Below are 8,727 nucleotides of genomic sequence, written 5' to 3'. Positions count from 1 at the left end.
TAAGTTAAAAAAAATTTTAATTAATTTATTATTTTTAAAAATAACTTATTATACTTCTTAATATAACGGAGTCCTACTTTTTTTAATACAATTTTTTAAATTTTTAGATTTGTTAAAATTAAATTAGTTAACAATGGTCTATTGTATTAGTTAACACTAAAAATCTGGTCTTGAAAGAAAAATAGATAATTCGTATAGAATGGATTTTATTCGACTGTCTTGTACAGAAGGACACTTAAATAAATAATCCTTAAGTAGTCGGCTATTTATCGCCACCTCTGTAAATCATGTAACTCTCAACGTCACTTGCAATAGTCCACACAGTTTCAATTAAGTACAATCAAATGGAATCAAGTTACATTTGCGCGTAATGTCACAATTATATTGATGCAATAAGAATAGGATAACAAAATAAGATAAAACATAAGGAGATTATTGACAATAAAAAATAATTCATACTATTTTATAGTATAGTTAATAAAAACGTTCTTAATACAAATATTAAACTATTAATTTAACAGTTTAAATTAATAAATAATTTACCAATAAATAGTGTTAGGTACTTAGTTTTTATCAAAGTAAGATTAATTTATTTAAATTTTAAATTATTGCAAATTTACACTTGATTAGGCAGATTGATTATATTTTATTAGATTGAAATATTGTTTTTGAAATCGTATATTTAAGCACCTCAAAATATTTTAACTATTTTTTTTTTCATTCTTATATTCAAGAATCAAGAGTAAATGCTCTTTTTATAAGATTATAACTAATAACTATTGTAACATTTCTGAAAAATATAAAATATAATTTTAACACAATTGATACTAATATAAAAATTGTATTAATTATAATCTTCTAAAGCCTTAAATCTAAATATGTTGCAAGGAAGTACAAACAATTTAATTTTGCGGAAATCTTGTTCCGCAGTATATAAGTTGTTGAAAAAATTTATTATTTTCACTGTTGGTATTATAATTTATTAGGAATTACGAATATATTTAAGTTCCTTATGCTTATACATGGTATATGGTAGCGATTCCCGAACTCTACACCGAGGTGCACTATAAGCACTGCGAGCACTTTCTAAGAGCATTGTGGTCTATGGATCATAATAAATTAATGAGTATTTTTTCGTTCTGTCTTTCATGGTATTCACAGCAGGACACCGCTGGTGATTTTGGTTCAAAAGTGGACACCATGGAAAAAAAGTTAGGGAACCGCTGGTACACAGAAACTATTTTCAGATAATAACTTAGGGCAGTCGACGAGGTTGTTACAAATATTGTAAACTAATATAATATCTGCTAATTTATGTCTTGGACTTAGTGACTCTAGGCTTAAGAATTTTTCAACAACATTAATGGTATTTAGTGATATATATATATTAGATATATAAGTAATTCTTTTCAAATATTTAAATTGAGCATAATTAAGATCATTTTTTTATTTTGAGTAATTACTATACCAGATGAATAAAACGAATTCGAAGTTAAATCTTATTAATAATATATATATATATAATGTTTTTGAACTTTTTCGTATTTCTATTAATGAAAACTAGCATTCCATATGATTTGTTATAACCATTCTATGGTTTAATTTAAATGATAAATAATTTTTAAAGTAGACAACCAAGTCTTTAATATAAATTTTTCTATAAAGAGAACAGTTATAAATTCGATACTTATATATTATTAGATTTTTACTACGTGTAAAAGAGATTACTTGGCATTTATTTATATTTAGAGAAAGAAGATTTTGCTTACTTCATTGGAAAAACGTATTAAGACTGGATTATAAAATATTTGCATCATTAATAGATCTTATGTCAAAATATAACTTTGCGTCACCTGCAAACAACAAAATATTAATATTAGTATTAAGAGATTGTTTATAAAAACAGGTAGGTCATAATAAGTTATAAGTTAAAATTTAACGTACCTTTTAAATGTTATTTCTAGACATCAGACATAATAATTTACAAGACTTTAAGATAATTTTTAAATTTTAATTCCTTAAAAGGTATTTAAAAAAAATTATAGTATCTATGTTATAAATGTTATAATATATCTTATAATTTATATAAAAGTATCAATTATAATAAATATTTTATTTGAATAGTTTCGTCATTTCTACTGATAATCTAATCATAAAAAACTGGATGTTAGATAACTAGGCGTCGTCTTATATTGCTTTGTTTGCCTCGTCATTGAAGCTTAATGGGATGTTAGGATATTTAAATCCAAAGAAACAGTAAATTGTAAAAAATGCATTACTGGATGAATGCAAATAATAAACATAATTATTTCACAGGGCGCTTGTATATATCTCTATATTTATCTGATGATAGATGAATTGTAATACTTACCTAAACAGTTTTTTTCTTAAAACAACATTTAAAAATAAAATAATATGGAATTTATTTTTATATAAAATAGTTTTGATACCACGCTTACGCAGTTAATATGTACCATAAATCAACGGTGCACTTAATAATTGAAGAGATTAATCGGTTAAGGTAAAATTAATATTCAATAATATAAACAATCGAATTATGAGATAATTTAATTGATACTATCAATTATTAATTATAATCATTTATTTTTATTTTTATCAACATTGTTAATACAATATGTTTGTATTGCTATTTGACAATTGTAGTTGTTAAATTAAAACAAAATATAGTTTACTATTATACTATTATTCATAAAATGAATCGTTGTCGTGGTGGCTGCATCAAAAATTTGATTCTAGTTCTTAATGTTCCTATCAGATTATTTCGGCCGTTATACAAAAATGTAATGTGATTTAATTATCCGGCTTTACAGTGAATATACGAATGTATCCTATTTTCTTATAGTTTAAAACTAATATATTTTGCTCAAACCATTCTCCGTGTTTGACCGTGTAAAATTATCTGTTTTATGGGTAATTGTTAAAATTTAGAAAAAATTAATAATTTTTTAATTCTTATTTAATTTTTGTTACGTTTGTTAAATTCCTATTGTTTAAATTAATTAATATCATTCCATAAATGGTTGATTGCAGTATTTTAATATTTTTTTCTCTGAGTAAAAATGTGAAGTATTTTTCACAGCTATGGAACTATGGGTTATGTTTAATAAGTTTAAAGTAAATGGAATTCGAGATCATAAAGGTTATTCTGTGAGTGTACTCCTTTTTATCAGAACTTTTTGAGGTAAACTTTTGAAAATGACTGACAGGATTTGTTTTTGAAAACCTTTGACGACATCCTACAACTTTTCATTGTGTAATTTAATTCACAACGGATTCAGCAATTCCGTTTATTTTTATTTATTTATTTTTATATAATATACTTATATTGTTTAATGGATATAGATGGGATGATACTTGAATTAAGAAAAATAGAAAAACAAAATAAATAGCAGTTAGACATTTCAAATCGAGCTGGCGAAGAAACATATTAACGTCGATTGTTTACTAGAAAGTTTTTATCCGGCATAGGTGGGTGGAAAAAACCACTCTCGTGGTTCGATGCATTTAAACGTTTTGGCGAGTATGCCGGTTAATTTGGCCACAAACCAACTGGAGTTTAATTTAAGTTTCTAGTGGTAATTTTTTATTAGAGAAGAGAGTGATAAAGCATTGGTTCCGATTAGAACCAAAACTCATCAAAAATGATTTCTCTCACACTACACACATAAAGAAAATGCTTCGATGACAATATATTATTTTACACGCAGTATAATAATATGCCACTAACAATATAATAACGGTGTATAATGTTCCTTGACGTGACATTAGAGCTGAATGTATTACCTTCGATGTAGCTTATTTTACGCTAAAAGCTTTCGGAAAGCAAATACCACTTCCCGCCCTGCTTTTATTTTTTTCTTACTCTATATAATGTCCACCCAGTTCTTTCTGAAAACAATAATATAGTATCTTAAATTATTAAAAAATAATAATAGTAAAGGTTAAATAATTCAATAAGAATTTTAGTATTACATTCAATAAACAACTATTTCTATCGCATCATTTATTTATTAGGCAATCTGTTACAAAAGTTGAATAATAAGCTTAATTGATATATATTTTTTTTATATATACATACAGGAAGTGCAGAGTGAAAAGACTTTACAGTGGAGGTACTTCATCAATAGATATTTAATATTGTAGCTAACTTATGTACTTGCAATTACATTTTTTTTTTAAAATAATTTTACATAACAGCTAATGAATTTTATCTCATGTGTGAGCAGGTCAGGTCACCGCTGTCTTTTTAATCTCTTTGAGGGATTACCTGGTATGGATATGGATGCGAGTTGAGAAATAAGTGGATTGGGATGACAATATAATGATATTAAAAATAATACGATATTTTTTCCGTTATATTATTTTTATTAAAAAACGAGTAAAAAATAATATCGTATTTTTTATTTTCATTTTAAATAAAAGCGGTTAGAACCTTCTTTTGAGATAAGAATTCTTGAAAGAGAAATACGATTGTGTCAAATTATTTTTGAAAAACACTTAAACTAAATATATAATCAAGTTTATTTTTGAAAACTTCATTAAAATAGTTAGTATACTTAGAATATAAAATACTTCAGTGGGCATACGCATAATATAATAAATTGTTTTATAGTTATCCTAGCAATAATATTGTAATAGTGTAGATTAGTTTCTTATAAAATCAAACTATTTAGAATTAGTTATTAATACTTAAATAAATACTTAATTGGTATCATATAACTTTTAGTTGAAGTTTCAAGAATATGAACGTTTTGCGAATAAAAAAATATTCGATTGATAAAACAATTATATTATCCTAAGAATAAAAAAATATATGTTTATAAATTACAGTTATAAAGTTATTTCCATTAGTATGCTTATTGCTTACTCATAATTATTTATACAAAATTATTTTAAGAATGACATTTGTGTTCATTAAATTTGCTTAAAATTGACATTGTACTTAGCAATTAGCTTATTGTGTATTTGTGTATAACGCTTTATTTTAAATAGTATTCCATCAATGATCAATATTAATTAAATAATAATATTATTATTAAAGTATATCACAATAACATGAGGCAATTTTATGATATAACGTTTCCATAATCTAAACTATTAAGATACTTTTTTAAGGTGATTAAACTTAAACTAATATAGATTATAGAGACAATATTTTAAGTTAAAATTATCTATCTCAGGTTACACGAATATATTAATAGGAATATTATAGAAAATAAGATTTTTGTGTGTTATTATTGACTATTCATTGATATTCTTTTCATTGGTTTTATTTCCTATCCTGACAATAATCTTGATGTGTGAACCTTAATCAATATAATGTTATATTAATTTCTTAAAAACTAAATTATCAAGAATCATTCTAAATCTATTAGTCAAAATGTCTTATTGAATGTGTTTTAATTACAATACTTGGCTAATTAGTTTTGGAATTGGTGAATAAAAAAAATATATACTTATAAATAAATATATCTATAGTTATATTAGATTAGTTTTTATAACATTGTATAGTAGTAGTCCTGAATATCTTTTTACATTCACTAAACTTAGTATATAGTTGTTTTATTTTACCCATTAAATTATCGATATTAAATTCAGACTGAAGATCAGTGCGTGGTAAGGGTTTGTATGTTTTTTTTCCGTAGAAGTATTTCATCCAAGAAGAAAAAAAAACAATAAAAGTCAAATCCCGGTTTCATTTCGGTCGGATGGCGCAGCCTACAGATTAAGGGACGGAATAAAATTATAATATAAATTTGTCTGGGTAAGCATAAAAGATAAAAACGAGACGGCTCAGAGTTGGAAAAAAGTGATTTTAGATGTACAGGGCATGACGTTTTAGTTATCATCGAGGAAATAAGAATTTAATGAAATTCAAAAATGAACATTTGAAAATAAAACTACTATAGAACAGGATTTATTTATTGAAATTATTCTGAGGTCACTTTTACATTTACTAAGTTAATTGATTTATAACATTAAAATATTGAAGTTACTAAGACTAAATTTCTAACCATAGGTAAAAATAAAAACTATTTTCTTTATTATGTAAATAATTATTGGTATATATCTATAAAACCGTTATATTTTGTGTAATTAATTTTACGGATAGTCGAGTAAATTTTAAATAAATATCCACAGGTATGCGTACATAGTATAAATTTATTTTAAAATAATTGAAACGTGGAATTTTATTTCTATGTCTTGAAATATGTATTCGTAATTAATTTTAGTTTTTTCATATTTTTTTAAACATATTTCTCAAGTAAGAATTGCTCTTACGTAACAAATAATGTTCCAAGTTTTTTTAGATTTGTTTTGATTCTTATACATATATATTGTTATCAAAAAACTATTTTTTTATAGATGATATGATGTTTGAGCTCATTATTTTATAGTTATTGAGTTACAATATAGATTGGTTATACACTTTATTTATTATGGAAATAAATAATACAATAATTTGAAATAATCAATATGTTTGCTTGATTTCCTAATGGGTATATTCTACAAACGATTTATGAATTAAGATATAATATTATTGAAAATATCACATTTTCTTCGTATAATTAGTAAAATGCTATATTTATCTTAATTTTATACTTCGTTATTTTAGGTTATAATTACTGAATATTTAATTATTATAATAATTGATATTGTCGGAATTTTTACCTAAACATTTTGATTTTATTTTACTTAAAATTGTTTTCATTAATTTGATCAATAAGTTATATAAAATATAATAAATGTCATATAATGCTTACATACAAATTTCGATGGTATTAAATCTGTGATTTTATAGTAATAATTTATTATTCGTTATACAATTACTAGGAATATGGAATTCTATAAAAATAGAAATCTTAAACTTTAAAACAGTGGAAATATAAAGAATTCTACAGTGATCAATTTAAAGTGTTATTTCGAAGTTTTAACTTTATTAAAAAAAATATTATTTTTTACATAATATGATATCATTAGAAAACAATATTTTTGAAAAAAAATTTATATTTTTTGTCATTATAACTTTTCAACTCTTATTTTTTTAACGTACACTTTGAATTTTAAATGTTGAAGTAGAATTTTTTTCGGAATACTTTGATAATCAAAACTTACAAAAAATATAATTTCAAACGAGTACATAATTAGTTATCACTTATAACTTATAAATAAGTACTTAAAGTTTGCATAACCAAAGTAGTGGATCAAAATTTTGTGAGGTACATTTGTGCTGTTATATTTTACTCGTCTAAATTTTAATTACTTACCTATAAATTTTAATTAATCAACTACTCGTTTGAAATTCAATTTTGTGTATCGAAATACTTTTGAAAATTTAAGATAACCAACAATTATTTTCAATTTTAAATTATAATAATTAGATAAATTACCTTTATATATATTTTTAATATTTAAATGTGATATTTTAAATTAAATTTAAATTGTAATAATTTATTAAACTTGACGTTGACGGTTGATTCTTATTATTAATTTTTATTATACATAAAACATTTCTCATGAAAATTAATAAACAATTTTTAATGAAAAATAGTTGACTTTAAATTTAATGTTTAATATTTAAATACTTATTGAACGAATAACTTAACATTTTTAAATAAGAATAAATAAGAATTTTGTAAAAGAATGTTTGTTTAAGTATATATTACCTTATCAATATGTATTATTCATTTCTCACAAATCAGTTATTGGTTTTTTTTTTAATTTTTCCATTGAAATATTAATTAGACACGATAGATATACCATCTACACATCAAAGGGCATTATTCTTTCTTACTTTCTTAGGAATGACTTAAATTTCTCATTTTGGTTTCAGAGCTTGAATACGTTTGTGAATGTAAATGAGCTTTAAATATTTAAATGAAGTAAACCTTAAAATAAGTTTGAAAAATATCTGTGAAATAATATAGTCATGTAGACAATATTATTGTTAAGTTTTTGAGACCGTTAGTAATAATTGCATACAAACATTTTTTTAAATACAATTTGTGATTTTACTCAGGAGTAAAATATAGAATTTACGGTATTATATACACATAATTAAAATCATTCATTTTTTGTTAAACAATTTATTTTTTAGAAGGTTTTCTTATTGGTGGGATTCTTTCTTCGTGTAATTTTATGTTGTTATTATTTTTAATTAAGCTACTAAATTTACTTGTTTTATTTAATAATAAAACAGATTGTAAATATATATTTTTTTAAATTAAAAAAATTAAATACAATTTACCAATATTTGTGTATAATATTTTCGCTTTTTATAATTAATTAAGATTTCTAGTACTTAGTATTTATCATCATGGGTTGTAAATGTTCATAACTCCATAAAATTATATTAAACAATATTATTTTTATCTAATATATCTATAATATTAAATCCTTAAAAAAATTAGAAAAAAATTGAACAAAGCTACAAGAACAATTGATAAACATTATTTGTAGTTATATAATATAATATGTATTGTGTTCTAAAAAGTACGTCTTATTACTCGTATACATATTTTTGGTATTAATAATTTTTATTTTGATATTATTATTTCTTGAAGATATAATTCTATGTAATAAATGCACTGTGCAGTTCTAATAAATCTGAGAAATATCATACTTTTTTTGTGTGAAGTATTGGGTCATGTTTGCGCGGTAATGAAAAGTGCCGCATATGACATATTAAATTAAATTCAATAATAA

This window comes from Rhopalosiphum maidis, chromosome 1 (genome assembly GCF_003676215.2).
Source record: "Rhopalosiphum maidis isolate BTI-1 chromosome 1, ASM367621v3, whole genome shotgun sequence".
NCBI classification, from domain to species: domain Eukaryota; kingdom Metazoa; phylum Arthropoda; class Insecta; order Hemiptera; family Aphididae; genus Rhopalosiphum; species Rhopalosiphum maidis.
This window is presented reverse-complemented; position numbering follows the sequence as displayed.